The following is a 16774-nucleotide window of genomic DNA, read 5'->3' as shown; positions in this document are numbered from 1 at the left end:
GGAGGAAAGAAGGATGGAACCTTGCTCATTTTGAACATGATAAGTTTTGCTCTAGTCCTAACATTGCCTGGTGACCACATTACAATTCTACTTTGACCTATAGAAAGATAAAGACCATCATGCTTTCAGTATGGGATTATAACATTACAATTCTACTTTGACCTATAGAAAGATAAAGACCATCATGCTCTCAGTATGGGATTATTTGTGATATATTTTTTCTTTTCCTTTGCTCATCTTTATTCTTTAAATTATCTTCAACTACATATGGTTACATTTTTAATAAGAAAAGTCATAAAACTTTTGTTTTGTCCCTAGGCTTGAAGATGATAATAATTCAATAAAATTTCCTCGGTGAATTTTCTCCAATGCACTCCTTTTTGTGGTAAAATTTTTGTGGTCTTAAAATAAGCATATTTGCCATATTACTTTTAGCAGGATACTGATCACTCCTGAGAAGTGACGCCATAATGTACCCTGAATATCTCACTTGGTTTTGGAGCCCAACAAACTAAGGTTTAGATATCTCACTATATGAGAGCAAGCAGGTAAGATAGGACTGGTTATTTAACCTCTCTGCTCTTGTTTCCCTCATCTATAAGACCAGACAAGCGAGAGCACTTACCTCTCATGGGTGCATCAAATAAGATTAATGTATTTAAAGGCGTGTATTATGCCTGACATAGAAGAGATGCTCAGCAGAAGTTAATTTTCTTCCCTAATTATTTTTCCCTGAACAGAGAGGGTGAACATTGTATTATAACTCATACTCATACCCTCCAACGACCATGTTGAATATGGAAAATGATATGGCTTATTGTTAAGTAAACAATCATGCTCTATCTAAAGGAAAACAAGCCAAAATTATTATATTATCTGGCCTTTTATTATATGCTTTTCCTTAATCATTTCTATTACTTGAAGAAAGCACTCTCTTGCACACACATGCTATTTTATATTAAAGGTGTAACTGCATCACTTCATATTTTAAGGTCAACAGAAGAGAAGGGAATGCTCACGTTTGGTCACCACAAATGCATTTCCTAGAGTGCTAATTAGATAAAACACATAATACAAAGAAGCTTCAGTTTGGCAGTTGAAACCTCTTGTCATTTTGCTAAAAGATAGAGTCCATTTAAAGTCATTTGGGTGTCATGATTTGAGACAGAAACTTTGTGGGAAGGATATTGTTTAATTTTAGCGCTATTTCTACAAATTTAGGGAGTTTTTTGTTTTTCCTTTCTGAGCATTTTGTAGATTTTTTTTTTTAAACGTAGATGATGGGGAGGCAGATAGCAAAATAAAGCTAGATCTAGAATCTTTAAGACCATAAAGAATTTGCCATTGAAGTCATCAGGATTAAATTATTTTATGTAAACACACAAGGCCACATTTGTGTGTGTGTGTGTGTGTCTAAGAACTGTTTATACTTTTTTTTCCCTTTTTTATAACTGTTATGGAAATTTCTAATATATATGAAAGTGGGAAGAATTGCCCAGTGTGACTCTTTGACGCTTTCTCTCCCATTCTTCATCTTTAACAGTTATCAGCATTGCTACACTTCCATTTGTACTTTTAAAAGAAATTATAAAATAAAGTCTGTGTGTCACATGCAAAATGATAAATTAATGACTTTTGAAAGTTCTTAAAATATAGTGAAAAAAGGGGCACATAATGGAATATTATGCAGCCATGAAAAAGGATGAATCTTGTCATTTGTGACAACACAGATGGACCTAGAAGATGTTATGCCAAGTGAAATAAGTCAGAGAGAGAAAGACAAACGTTATGTGATTTCACTCATGTGTAGACTCTAAAAAACAAAACAGATGGATAAACAAAAAGAAACAGATCTATGAGTAGAGAACTAACTGATGGTTGCCAGAGGGGAGGGGGTGGAGGAATGAGCAAAATGGATAAAAGAGACTGGGAGATACAGGCTTCAAGTAATGGAATGAATAAGTCACGGGAATAAAAGGCTCAACATAGGGAATATAAGCAATGATATTGTCATAGCTCCGTATGGTTATGGATGATAGCTACACTTGGGGTGAGTGTAGCATAACCTGTAGACTTGTCCAGTCACTATGTTGTACACCTGCAACTAATGTAACGTTGTGTGTTAACTATACTCAGATAAAAATATTAAAGAAAAAAAAAACCACCCCCTCCCCAAAAACTAGGAAAAAAAAGAAAAAGATAATTCCTCCTTTAAGGTGTAGAAAATGAATAGATAAGGAACTGTGGTTGTTTTGCTGTTGACAGTTTGGGATGGGAAGGAGGACTTATGTGAAGCCCTGTAAAATTAAGCACTAGCGAATAGCTTTGTTTGCAAGTACTGGCATGTTCCTTTACTCAGTATTTTATCGGACAGAGGGGACTTGTGAGTGGTACTCCGTGATATCAACAGTACACTCAGTTCATGTTCAGAAACCTCAAAGCAGGTTCCCAGTGGGCTTTTAAATAATTGGAATCGTCCACGTTCTTTCTGCGTAGCTTTAGGCCCAGTTTATTATTGTGTTGAATTGATGGTTTTCCGTTTTTCAGTGTTAACTTTTCCTTCCCACATTACTATGTAGTTGATTTGAAGGTTTTTTTTTTTTTAAGATTTCATTTATTTATGTAAGAGTGAGAGAGAGCACAAGCTAGGGGAAGGCAAGAGGGGGAGGGAGAAGCAGGTTCCCTGCTGAGCAGGGAGCCTGACTCGGGACTCGATCCCAGGACCCTGAGATCAAGACCTGAGCCGAAGGCAGACGCTAAACTGACTGAGCCACCCAGGTGCCCAATATGAAGGGTTTTGAATTAAGCTATTTACTGTGATGACATTTCCTCCTCCTTACAATTAGCTAAAAAGTTGTCCTTTGCATGTCAAGACGGGATGTGAAGTGACTCTTGCCTAATTGCAGAGCTCAGATATCAGGAGGAAGCACATCATGGTTCTTGGGGTATCTATGCCCTTGCTGTGCCTTGACTGGTTTCATTGCCGTCTCCTGAAACTACGCCTGAGAGGGTTTGTGCCGGCAAGTGACACCACATCTCCTAGTTGTGGGTTCTTACCTGTTGATGTTGGAGCCAGGTAACTCTCTCCCGTGAGGAGCAGTGCTGTGTACTGTACCATGTGCAGCATCATCCCCACTCTCTACCTACTGGGTGTCCACAGCCACTCCCCCGGCCCCGGTACCCCAGCTGTGACAACCAGAAAATGTTCCTCGCAGGGCAAAACCACCCATGGTTGAGAACCACTGTTTTAAAGGGTAGGGGCATCTTAAGTGTAAATTTGTATGTGGGTGTCCCTTTTCTCCCACCCTCACCCCAACCCTACATCTGTAAGCTCCTTGAGGACAGGAATGAGGGATTTTCTTTCATATTGAGGGCTTTCTTTCCGTCTACTGCATGTAATAGATAGACTTCTGGGGACTGATTAAACCATTGCTTTTTGTTGTTTTTATCCAAACTGTATAGTGCAGTGGGTCTTTTTTACAAAAGGGTGATCTGCACATTTCTCTTCTTCCCTATTTTGATAACGGTTTATAATTAGGTATATGGCAACTGGCATTTCTATAATACAGTGGCCCATTTTCTTTCTCATAAAAGAATTACTATATCATACAATAGTTTAATCTTTCCTTTAAAAACCTCATGATACTTAGATGCTTTTGGTTAACAAAATTCCTATTGAGTCTGGAAGATTCTGTTTGCCTGCCGGCCCCCCCAACACTGCCCCCCCCCAAAAAAAAAGAAAAAGAAAGAAAAAGCATCAACTCTTAAATTACTCAGAGTCCTGAGGCAGTTTTCCCGTAACAAATGTTCTCTTTAACTTTCTCTGTTGTAAAGTCCGGTCTTCTTTGACCCGCTGTTGGCCTGAGTGCCTGCATCTGTTCACTTAGGAACTGAGTAGAGCTTTGGTTTAAACGCCTTCTGTCCACCCAGGTGAAGATCGAATATTATAACAAAAGCGTGAAAGCAAGTACACAAAAGAAGTAGTTATTACAGAGGCTGTCTGTACAGTATCAAAACCAGAAATATTATGTTGAAATATGAATTCTATAGATAACTCATAACCTGTCAGTGTTTAGTCTAGTGGCTAGGAAAAAGCCTCAGTTTTCTCTTCCCTAAAATGGGAATGACAGCTCCTACCTACGTCATAGGGTTGGAGGGAAGATGAAATGAGCGCATCCATTGAAAACTTCTAGAAAAAAATCCCTGTGCATAGTAAGTGCTAATCATTACTTCAGTGTCACTTTTTAATTCTTTATCCTCATTGTGAGAAGTCCCAGTATAGTCCCATTTTCTTACACCTTTTAAAATTCTCACCTTTCTTTCCCAAAGGAGTATTTTGTCCTTTTCGTCTTCACTCCCTTTATTTATTGTTTTTGTCACACACAAAAATCCAAACAGGACTATCCTATTTTTTGGCTTTATAATAAGTGCGCCCCACTTATATAAATTTATATATATATATATGGCAGATATAAAACCCCTCTTAGAATTTGCTTTGTAGAGTACGATGAATCATTTTTTTGCAAATGTTTTTTAATGAATAAAAACAACTCCTTCTAAATATCTCTATAAACTTTAGCTTCAGTTGCTTATATTTTTATCTGACATAAATACAGATCATTGGGCATTTTGTTTGAAAGAGGTAGTCCTGATTTTGATCTGAAAAGGTCAGTATGAATTCAGTTCTGTACCCTGTGCACAAATAAATGTTTTATTTGTGGCTAAAATACACATTCCTGCTTTGATCAGTGAGAACACTCCATGGACAGATCCGAATTACTTTGTAAACAAGATGTTTCTCTGAGAGTTGCTCAGGCTGACACCACCACAGAGGAATGGCATGGACCATACTGAATCCACGATCAATTCACAGAACATAAAATCAGCTCTTTGAGAAGAAAGTTTGGGCATAAGGCCAGAAGAGCAAGCAAAAAAAAGCAGGCATTTATCCTTATGATACGTTGATGGATTAACCAAGTGCTTGCTTAGTAAATATGTTACCATAAGACTTGCCTTTTTATAGGAAAAGAAGATAAAAGATGAGTCCACATGAAAATACCTAATTCATAAATATGTATGCTGTGCGTGAATGTGTGTAGGTTGTTTCAAACTCATATAAAAACAGAGAGAATAATGTAATGGACCCCTCACAACCTCATCCCCCAGCTTCAACAATGACAACTCAGGGCTCATCTTGTTTCATGTACATACCTCCCTCTCCCTTGTAAATCCTAGACAGAATTTCATCTTCAACTATTTCTTTTGTTAGACATCTTCCTAGGAAAAATGCACCTCAGAAGTTTGCATGCAATTTTCAGGAGTTTCCAGGTTCCCTGAAGCCCAGTTTAAGAACCAGTGACTGAGCTAGCCGATTTGGAAAGTAGAAGAGAGAAATAATTTCACAAAAGCCTTCCATAAGATACTCTAGCCAGCAAGTGTTCCATGCACTAAGATTGTTGCTTATCCACTTTTGCCCTTAGTGTCCATCTGTGATATTTGAGTCAGCTAAAGAGAAGGACATAAAAGCCTGCCTGGAAGAGGCTGAACATGGCCCCCACTCTCCTCTGCCCTCTCCACTCCTTTTTTTTTTTTACCTTTTTTTTTTTGAGATGGATGAGCTAAATGACCTAACACCAGTCTACCTGAATGGGAAAGCAAAAAATCCAGGGCTAACAATAATAGAGAACAGTATTAACTTATTGAGCATTTATTTCATGCTAAGCAGTTCTCATACATTTTGTCACATACACTAATCAAGCTCAGCAACTACCAGATAGGTATCCGTGATCCCACTTTTATGGATAGAAAACTGAGATTCAAAGCATTTAAGCAACGTGACTAGGATTTGAACTCAGGTCTATCTGAAATTCCAGCCAGATACTAACAATAGTAGATCGGTTCTCTCCACTGCACTCTGACAGCTGGCCATACACTTAGCTTGTGGGCCCCAAACAGGTCTAGAGGGGATATTTTATAACTATATGCATCATTTATACTAACTTCTTTTTGGTGGTGTGAGATATTTCAGAGCATTGTGTAAGGTCTTCTTTGTTGTTAGTTCTTCGTATGTGCTTTTCTTAAATTTGTTGCAAGCCAGGCACAAGACCCTGTAACCTATACTTCATACCCAATGGCATCTTAATATTTGAGTCCAAGGCATTATCCTTTCTCATATATGGGGCTGCAGGAGCCTCCGAGTTGTTCCTCCTATGTCCGTTCTTCCCTCCTATCTATGTCAGCCCCAGAGTGATGTGTTACACATGTTCATCTGATCATGTCACTTCTCTGCTTAAAACCTTCCAAAGAAAGAAAGGTTTCTTTGAAGTAGCAGAGAAGAAAAATCAGATTCCTCACAAAGCCTACAAAACCCCATACCAGGGGGCCCCGATTGGCTGGCTGAGTTCACACGCCGACCTGGTCATCGCTCCATCACCGCTGGACTCTTATTGCCGACATCCCTGTTTCTCCCGTCCGCCAGGCTGCTTCTCACCCGGGATTTCAGCTGCTCGGCTTCTCCACATACCTGGCTTCTTCCCATCATTCAGGTTTCAGGCTGGAATGTCACCACCACCGAGCAGCCTTTTCTCCTAACAACTTTGTTTTATTGTCTGCAATGCACTGAGTCACTGTACGAAATTCTTTCTTTGTCGATTTGTTTCCATCGCATTTGTCTCTGCTTCCCCAACTTAAAGAGGTTTGTTGTGGGGCCAGGAGCCCAGCTGTAGTTGCTGTTCTCCATACGCTCAGTCAGTGCCTGTGTACATGCTGGTTGCCTGACCGCCTGAGTAGGTAAAGGGGGGTAGAGTCCGCGTGCCTGCCTGTGAGGGGCTCAGCGCAAAACGCTCCGAAAGTGCTCCTGTGGGGTGGTTAGTTCCAAACCGGGTTTTCCTTGTCCCATAATCTGGGCAACGAGTCTTAGGAATTTAATGTAGTTCCTCAAAAACCAGTAGACCCCCCACCAGTCTCGTGATACGGACCCTGAAGTCTGTGTTATTAGGAGGCGGCTGCTTTTTGCCAGTTTGCAGCCCGTGTGGACTTGACCTTCAAATCGGCAGCCTTCAGGTCTCATTTCTGACTGACCTTTTGCTTAAGCCCAGGGCAATGTTTTCATCTCTGACAAACTTGACCACTGCCAGTTTCTTAAGAGTGCCGGTCCTTATGAAAAGGAGTTTTGCTGCCTGTGCCATAATGATCTCTAATACCCGATAAACTGCAAACAATGGGGGCATTTTGGGGGGGAAATACTAAGACAAAAAGGCGTCTGCAGTTCTGAGGCAGTGCTAAACTGGGGCAGATGGAAAAGTTATAGCACGTGGAGTGTTGCGCTCACAGCTCCCATTAGGAGGGGGAGAAGTGGCCGGCCCTTACAATGGGTTATTATTAGGGTATCACTGGACCACGTAATCACAGCCCTCTACAAAACCATAAAAATGTGTCAAATATTATACAAACTCGAACTGTCAGGGCTTGAATGTTGGACTAAAAATTTCGTGAATAACAGGGTCCTCTTAATCTGATCAAGTATTTAAAGGGAAAATTGAAATGAGACAGATTTCATCATTATATAACAACTTGATGGGTTTATGTATTGTCTGCAAAATTTTCAGTAGAGAAATTCTGCCTGAATATATTTTTATTCGTCCAGATCCACAGAATTTAGTTTTTATGGAATTTGTAGATTTTTTTAAATTACAAAATTAGTGCCACGTAGATTATAGAAAATATGGGGGGAACCCCAATAAAGTAATAGCCCCCTATAATTTCATCATCCCAGAATAGTCATGGTTAAGATCACTGAATGATTGGTAATTGGTCTTTTTTTGTCTATGCTGATGTATAAATAACATTTTTAAGCCAGTTTAGGATCACAGTGTATGTAGTGTTTCTAAGTTGCTTTGGGTTCCTCTGTACGTTCTAAAAGTTCCCCCTGATTAAATCGTTTTGTAAAATATGGATTTTAATGACTGCATTGTATCCATCTACATGCAGTAGTTCCCGACTGGGGACAGTTTTACTCCCCGCCCCGAGGATGTTTGGAATGTCTGGAGGCATTTTGGGTTGTCACAATGGGTGTTGCAGGGAAGGTGCTACTGGCATCTTATGGGTAGAGGCCAAGGATGCTGCTGACGATCCTACGGTGCGCAGGACAGCCCCATAACAGAGAAGTATCTGGCCCTAGGCCAAGGTCGGGGGAACCCTGAACTTAATGTGGCCATCTTGTAATTAATTTAACCCATTGCCTGCTGTTAGATTTTTGTCCCATTTTGTTGTTGTTGCTGTTGTTACAGATTTAAGGTTGGCAAACTTTCTGTAGAGGGCCACAGAGTAAGTATTTTAGGCTTTGGGGGACATGAGGTCTATTGCTCAACTCTGCTCTAGTACTGTCTAGCTTGAAAGCAGTCACAGACTATATGCAAACAAATGGACATGGCCATATCCCCATAAACTACTTATGAAACCAGACCGTAGGCTTTAGGGTAGTAATTTGACCATTCCTGTTAGGGTTAATGCTCTGATGGACATCCTTGTACTTAAACCTTTTCCTGTATCTTTTGATTTCCTTAGAAAAGTGCTTGACTGTTTAATTACTCTATGGGTGTGCATGTACCTTTAAAAAGTTTACATCAGTTTATTTTATGTATTAAGGTTATACCAATTTATTTTATATTCTCTTCCCCGTCACATAAGACTGTTCCTTTAATGTGGCTTTGGAAGCATATATATGCTACCCGTTCTATCAGATTTGGAACTACCCGGGGAATGGGGAGTGTTTAAAGGATAAGCAGAGTTCGCAGCTCACGTGCCTTCAGGAGTCAGGGAGATTAATGAGTGGAGCAGGCTACTGTCATTGTGGCTACAAGGAATGGTGGAACGCTGACAAAATGAGCAAGTGGCCCATCCAAAGAGGGAAGCTGCCATTCCACTCTGTCCATTGCTGGCCCACTAGAATGTGCTTCAGTGTTGCTAGATCTTCTGACTTATCCAGACAAACCAGAATTCCAAAATTTTGTGTGAAAAGTCCCAATTTTTAATTAAATACTGAGTATAATGGTAAGCCACATCTGTGAACTGTGCCCATGGGCCACCTGCTTGGGGACCTCTACTTTAACTGTGACTTATGGTGTGACATGGTTTAGACAGGGAAGCAAATCTCCAGGCTCCTGGCCATGTGTCCTAGACCCTCAGGACCCTAAGCCTTATAGATGAGAGCTCTAAGAATTGACAGTCTTTGGGAAGACCCTAAAGAGAAAAGGAAGCTTCATCTCTCAGAGTAGGGAGGCAGGCTATGAATCACTACCTAGCCTGGATACTTAGTTCCTCCAGAATTTCCTGAATTAGGAAGAGAGCACACTTGTCACTTCTCCATTTCCTTAGAACATTTCTAGAGGCTCTCAGAATCCTAGCCTTCAACCCCTACAGTGCCCTCCACAGTCTGACTCCTTGTCCTTAGCTTCTCTTCTCCCCCACATTCATGCCCTTCAGCCACAGTTACTCCATTCATTCACTGATTGACCACATTCTTGCTGAGTGCCCACTATGTACCAGGCCATGTTCTGTACAAAGGGGATCAGGAGCACTAGCAGGTCAAGGGTTGGGATTTTGAATAAGCTCTTAGGATGGTTGTGGTAGATAAGATCAGACAGGTTATGATCCCAGGGTGGAGTGGGAAGTAGGCAAAGAGGGCAGGGGTCTTCAGACTTTGATGTGCTTAAGAATCTACCCGGTTAGCTTGTAAAACATGGATTTCTGGTCCCAACCCAAAGAGTCTCATTCATTAGGTCTGGGCTGGGGCCCGAGACTGAGGGGTGGCACTGATTTAGGGACTTATAGGCCATTGTAAGTACTTTTTTTTTTTTTTTCCCTCAGAGATCAATAGGGAACCATTGCAGAGGGTTGTTTTTTGTTTTCCCAGAGTAGTGACATGATCTGACATATTTTATAAGGATCACTCTATTGGTGTGTTGAAAATAGACTGTAAGAGGGCACAGACAAAAGCCAGTAGAAGAATCCAGAGACTTTCAATAATCCACGCGAGAAATGATGATGGCATGGATCAGATGGTAACAGTAGAGGTGGTGAAAATCAGTTAAATTCTGGAGATATTCTGGAGAGGGGGCCAGTACTTCTTGATGGATTAGATAGAGGGTGTGAAGAAAAAGAAAAGGAGCCAAAGATGACCAGTTTTTGAATGTGCAGCTCGGTTGAACCATTGAGGACCGCTTTTTTGCCCTACAAGAAAAACAAAAGGTAATTTCCTGTACAGATGGATAAGATGGTGGAGGAGCTGGTTTGGAGGGGGTGATGACCACGTGAAATTTGGGATGTCTGCAGGGCTCCAAATGGTGCTATGGAATAGACAGGTGGAGGTGAATCTGGAGTTCAGAGACACCTGAACTGAGTGTTGAAATCCTTGAGATCGGGTTAGCGCTCCGGGGCTGTGCAAGTCCAAAGAGAAAATCAAGCTCCGAGCCTTGGGACACTCTGACGTTTAAGAGCAGAAGAGAGAACTAGCCAAGGAGACTGAGAAGAAATGATGAAAGAGGTAAGAGGAGAACGAGGTGCATGTGATAAATTGGAAGCCAGGTGAGGAATGTGTAGTAAGAGCCTTCTTGCTATTCCTGGAGCAGGCGAGGCTTGTTCATACCTGAGGACTTTTGCACTTTGCTGGGATGCTCCTCCCACCAATCTGCCTGGCTCATCTCCTCCCCACTTTCAGGCCTGTGCTTAACTGTCACCTTCTCTGTAGGACCTTCCCTGATGAACAGCCTATATAAGATGAGGGCAGTTGTCTGGCATCTGGTTGGCACTTAAGCAATATTTGTTGAATGAATCATGAACATACCACTTTTTGGGGAGAAGTCCAGGTGAGGACCTATTACAGCCCTGCACTGAAGGTGTAGTGTGGTCCATGGACCAGTAAGGTGGGCATCCCCTGGGAGCTTATTATAAATGCAGGATCTTTCGTCCCACCCCAGACCTACAGAATCACACTGCATTTAACAAGATCTCAGGTGATTTATATACACATTAGGGTTTGCACTCAAATCTATATTTAGTTCTTGATGTATACGGCATGGAGGCAACTGGGTATAGTCTCAGCAGCGACTCAAAATAAGAGGTTAAAACTATCAAGATCAGATTTCTTCTGTAGTTCCTTCTGGATTCAATCAGTTATCATCATATGATTTTTTTTTTTTTAAACTGCATGAAGAGGCTTTCAAGAAAATTTTATGTGGCTATCCAAGTTATTTCTTAGTTTTGTTTTTAAATGACCTAAGCTTGGAGTGAATATAAAATGCAGTGTCTGGTATAGGGTAGAGAATTTTGAGTGAATGAATGCTAATTCTTTTTAATATATGTTTTAAAATTTTGCTGTTTAATATGACATATCCATGCATAATGACTGATACAATCTTCAGAGTACGGGACCTGTAAATGCATAGTTTTCTATTAAAGTGAGTAATGCATTACATTTATTGGGTTTTGCTGCTTCTCTCATAGGAGTTTGATTCTGAAAGTGGCATTTTTATTCTGGGATTATAAATACTCTGCAGGCAGACAGCTACCACTCTTAAATCTCATATTTCTATTTGGATGTGATAAAAGCTTGATGTTCTTTTTATACTCAGGCCTTTGGCTTATTTTAGTCTGAGAGAGAAAAGATAATGTATATAGTAGGAATTTACTTACAATAATATTCTTTTTTTCCTGAGGCTACTAAATATTATTAGTCGTAAACCCAAAGCATGCCCACCTTGTGGTTTATATTTATAATAAGCACACTGTTTTATAGGTCATCAGCTAAGGATAAAAGACCTGTTAGGAATTTTTGGTAAAGCTCGTCTGGTGTGTTCTCTTAACACATCAAAATTTTAGAAAAATGGATTTACCGCCCTTTCCTTTTGTACACACTTATAACTTCTGTCTCTGAATTCAGAAGCCTGATGATCCTACAAAGTGATGTGATAGGAAGTAGTGTGAAAGGATACAGACCAAAGAAATGAGATATAAATTTATATATATTTGTGTGTGCACACATTGAGTATGTGAGTACACCTCTGGATTTACCTAGTTTTATCCCCCCCCCCCCTTAACTAAGTTAAAGCCCTAGATCAAAATCCGTCAGCAGGGAGGGGTGACTCTGTAGTCGCCACTGGGGACAGAATGATGAAGACTTTGGTTTGATTTTCAACCCCAGCACATCTTCAAGCTTTCTTTCCAGAGTTTCTGTTTATCTTTAAAATGGGGATAATTAAGCATACCCTGTGTTCCTACATGGCTGCTTGTCCGGTTTAGACAGCGTTTGGTGGAACAACTACAAAATTATATCTACATATATACTGTTTCTCTTTAGAAAAGTCACCTCATCCTTTCCTTCTTAAAACTTCTTTTAATAAGAAAGCTGAACCCCAGTTAGGTAAGACTTTCTTACAGAGCAGAGGTTCTCATTTTCTGTAAATATCCAGATAGGACGTACTTGAGGCTCCAGAGGCCGGGCGGGCTCTACCCATCTCCCTCCGCCCTGCATGGAGAAAGCAGCCCCGGGCAATATGTAAATGAATGGGCATGGCTGTGTGCCAAGAAAACTTTATGTATGGACACTGAAATTTGGATTTCCCATAATTTTCATGTATCATGAAATTTTCTCCTCCTGATTCTTTCCCAACCATTAAAAAAAAGTAAAATGTATCCTCAGTTTACGGGCCATATGGAAATAAGGAGCAGGCCCACTTGGGCTGGTGGACAGACCCCCATGCTAGGGAAAGGGGCCTGGGCTCATCAACCTTAATCCCCCGTACCTCTCCTTTATGTGAGTCTTCTTTAGTTTTGCTTTTCGTTTGCATCCGATTTTGATTCTTCTCTCTTAGGTCAGGATTCATATCCTCATCCTTATTTTCTATTAAGGATACCTTTGTACAGTCTGTACAGAACATATGACTAAGTGTCTCAAAACGTGTGTTTGGGCTTGAGGTTTCTTTAGTGGTAACATTACAGTTGTGGGACTGAAAAGATTCCTGCAACTGTCAAATGTAACTCTGGACAAGACTTGGCCCAAGTCATTTAAGAAAGCTAGCTTTATCGTCTCCCTAAACATAAAATGAGAAATCTGAACTTTCCTTTGACATGTTAAAAAAAAAAAAAAAATTTGTGAGCTAAAAGGATTATGGGAATCTTCCCTCAGTTTTATTTACATTCTGGTTTGCAAATAGTAGAGGCAATAGAAGAACCGTGGACCTTAGATGGGAATTTTTTTTTTTCCCTCCAGTGAATTCTTCTGTCACTCAAGATGGTAATATCTCTAGGCACCATCTCACACTGATGTGCTCCAGGATCTCTTTCGAATCAAACTGATGGAAAATAACCTGTCAATGTCACCCAGCAAGTAGCACAGCTAGTGTGACAGAAGGTGATCCATTCCACTTCTCTGGGTATCAGTCCAGGATCTGAATGAAGAAAGGAAAAGGCACAAAAAGATAGTAGCAGTAACAAGGACGAAGAGTTTCACAGCCTTTGGAGTTTTGCACTTTAACAAGAGAGCTAACATACTTTATTTATATGAAATATCCATTGTATCAACAAAATAGTATCTTTTGATGGAGTCTGAAGTACTCTAGCTTTATCTGGTGGTCTGTGCTTTAAGTACTCAGCAATACCTAACTTTGCTCTCTGAATTCATTAACTCGGGTAGTTCGTTTGAAGGTCAACCCTGTTCCAAAATTCTCAGGAAATCATACAGATGTTTAATGTTACATATATGTTTTCCTTTGTATGCTCACTTGATTGGCTATTTAGAAACTAACACAGGGGCGCCTGGGTGGCTCAGTTGGTTAAGCGACTGCCTTCGGCTCAGGTCATGATCCTGGAGTCCCGGGATCGAGTCCCGCATCGGGCTCCCTGCTCAGCGGGGGGTCTGCTTCCCCCTCTGACCCTCCTCCCTCTCATGCTCTCTCTATCTCATTCTCTCTCTCAAATAAATAAATAAAATCTTAAAAAAAAAATAGAAACTAACACAAAGGAAGTCACTAACTAAAAAGCTATGGTTTAGGATGGTTGAAGACAGAAAATCTTATTTATATGGCTTTTAAAATTGTCATAGGACTTCAGAGCCTCATAATATTCCTATGAGGAAGTTAGAGGGTTTAGTGTCTTCTTCCAGCATCTTCTGGCTGAGGGAGGCAAGACATACAGGTTATGTCACACACCACAGCCCCACAGTGGTGAATAGCATGGCTAGGGTGGGGAGGTGATAATGCTCGAGCACCTCCTGTGTTCTAGATCCACAGTCCTCAAAGTCACAGAGCCCGGAGGGTCTCCAAGACCTTTGCAGGGCTTCTTTCAGGTCAAAACCGTCTTCTTAATAATACTGAGAGGTTCTTTTCCTTTTTTTTATGCTCGTTTTGTGACTTCACAGAAGAGTTTTATGAAGGCTTCATCAGCGTTAAAATGTCATTCTTCTGGGGCGCCTGGGTGGCTCAGTCATTAAGCGTCTGCCTTCGGCTCAGGTCATGATCCCAGAGTCCTGGGATCGAGTCACACATTGGGCTCCCTGCTCAGCGGGAAGCCTGCTTCTCCCTCTCCCACTCCTCCTGCTTGTGTTCCCGCTCTCGCTATCTCTCTCTCTCTCTGTCAAATAAAATCTTTTTAAAAAAAAAAAGTCATTCTTCCGACGGCCAATGGAATGTATGCTCATGTATAATCTTGGGTTTTAAAAATTGCTGATGTGCTAAACACTGATGGATATAACTCACAAAGACACTCTAAACTTGAAGGGTTTAAAACGGTTTTAAGACCAAAAAAAAGTTTGAGAACTGCTGTTTTTCAGATACATTGCTAAGCCTGTCAGAAGTGTGATTTCATTTAATGCTGCAATACCTCCATGATGCAGGCCCGGTTACCATTCCTCTTGAGCACGGGAGGAGATGAAAGCCTGGAAGAGTTAATGACTTGCAAAGGGTCACATAAACAGTGGAGTTGCAAAGTCACAATTTGAACACAGGTTTTGAATCCTTAACTCTTTTGCTGACTGTGCTGTCAGGCATGCTGTCCAGTAGGCCAGGAAATGCCTGGATGTTGACAGTAACTTGCCCTCAGAACCTGCTCCCCCCCACCCCCCAGGGAATGTAGATAGGGAGATTATCCACAGGATGGTGTGAAGCAGAGACCACATTCTACTGGCTTATGGACTGAGTCCAGCACACAGGTGTCCCATGCAGGGTGAAAAGTCAAACAGTTGGGTGTCAGTTTTTTTCATCTGGGAGACTTAATTTTATCTCAAAATTGGAAGATCTAGACTGGGTTGGTATACCTATATAACCACAGTCGGCTGCAGCTTATGTCAGGTCTTTGAGATGAGACGTGTGTTCTAGTTTGCCACAGACCTCACCACCCCTATTACCTAGAGCTCACGTGCCTCCTTTCTGTTACCTGTTTTCAGTGTTTGGATTGGAAACAGCTGGAGACGTTCTGCCTCCTGCATGGTGTCTATAGCCAATCTGTACTCAACTTATTTGAAAACTAAAAAGACTCTGGCAGTAAAGGGACAAAATACATTCCACTCTGATTACCACCACCTGGATATAGTAAATAGCCCACTGGCAATGCCGAATAGAGAACAGTTGCTTCCTTCCTTACTAAAGCATCAAATTCTAATTCATTAAAGAATAAGGATCTGCCAGTGAATTAACATTTATTTTTAAGTGTGTAGCCCTTTCTTTTTTTAGTGTTAATAGTGAAATAAGCACATTACACCTATTGCCCTCATTTTATGTTTATTTTAGTAATGTCTGTTGTCCACATCATTATCGTGTCTGGACCCTTTCATAAACTTAAAATGTCTCTGTGAACCTTTGTGTGCATGTTAGATCAGTCATTTGAAACAATTTTGAGATTGCCAACCTAAAGGACTTCATTTCTCCTGGGCATTTGGACTGAATTACTGAATTTCAAATTTTTATGCATAAGTTATCTCCCCATTTCAGTAGTGAATATTGACCATTTATACTAATTTTTAGATATATGTTTGTTTGCCTTTTTCTTCTTTTGTCTCACCCCAGACTGTAAGTTTCGTAAAGCTGGCAGTCAGGTCTCTTTGTTCACAATGTCTATTGTGACGGTGTTCAGCACATAATAACCGTAAATAATGGAATAAATAAATGACTAAGATAAAGTATATCAGTCGTGCATATAACCTTTATTCTTCTCTATCCCTAAGAATTATAATAAAAGATTTTTAGTAAAAATTTTCATGTTTCCCAACTTGGTTAAATTGGGGAGACATTTGTTTCTTATTCTCCATGTAAATATACATCCGGTCCTGTGTGTGTATGTGTGTGTGTGTGTGTGTGTGTGTTTCTTGTTCTGTTTAGGATAGTTGCCCTTCTTCCTGATGCAAGGTCAGTAGGAAAGTTACATATCCATGCAGCTAAGAAAAGATGCTCACTGAGACCAAGATACAGGGTGAGGCCATTGAACTTGAAAGTGCAGCACAGAGACCCCTCCATAGACACTCTTCCTGCAGTTGGCAGTTACAGAGTTATGTGGCCATTAGAAAAGTCTTAAGTGTCATAGTAGCTTTTAGGCGCTGTCTTCTCCAAAGGGGGCATCTAACTCTTAACCTATTGCTGAAAGAGAAATACCATTGTCTATTAATACTACTGGAACTAAAGATGAATAGTGAATTGGCCTTGATCTGACAGTGAGTTTGACTTTGATAGCTCATCACTTAAAAAGGTTCTTTTATATTTATGAAAAAAAGCATGACGTCAAGTCGTGG

General features: G+C 40.6%; 1 protein-coding gene across 13 annotated transcripts in view; it reads left to right on the top strand.

Annotated features, from left to right (window-relative positions):
* The window catches only part of MITF (melanocyte inducing transcription factor), a 217014-nt gene that overhangs the window by 166087 nt on the left and 34153 nt on the right, over nucleotides 1-16774 (top strand). The gene's annotated exons all lie outside the window — the stretch shown is intronic.

The sequence above is a fragment of the Mirounga angustirostris genome, unplaced genomic scaffold (genome assembly GCF_029215605.1).
Source record: "Mirounga angustirostris isolate CCGP_5_RB_7025 unplaced genomic scaffold, mMirAng1.0.hap1 SCAF_1, whole genome shotgun sequence".
Lineage (NCBI taxonomy): Eukaryota > Metazoa > Chordata > Mammalia > Carnivora > Phocidae > Mirounga > Mirounga angustirostris.
The sequence above is the reverse complement of the archived record's forward strand: the minus strand, read 5'-3'. Positions and strand labels throughout refer to the sequence as shown.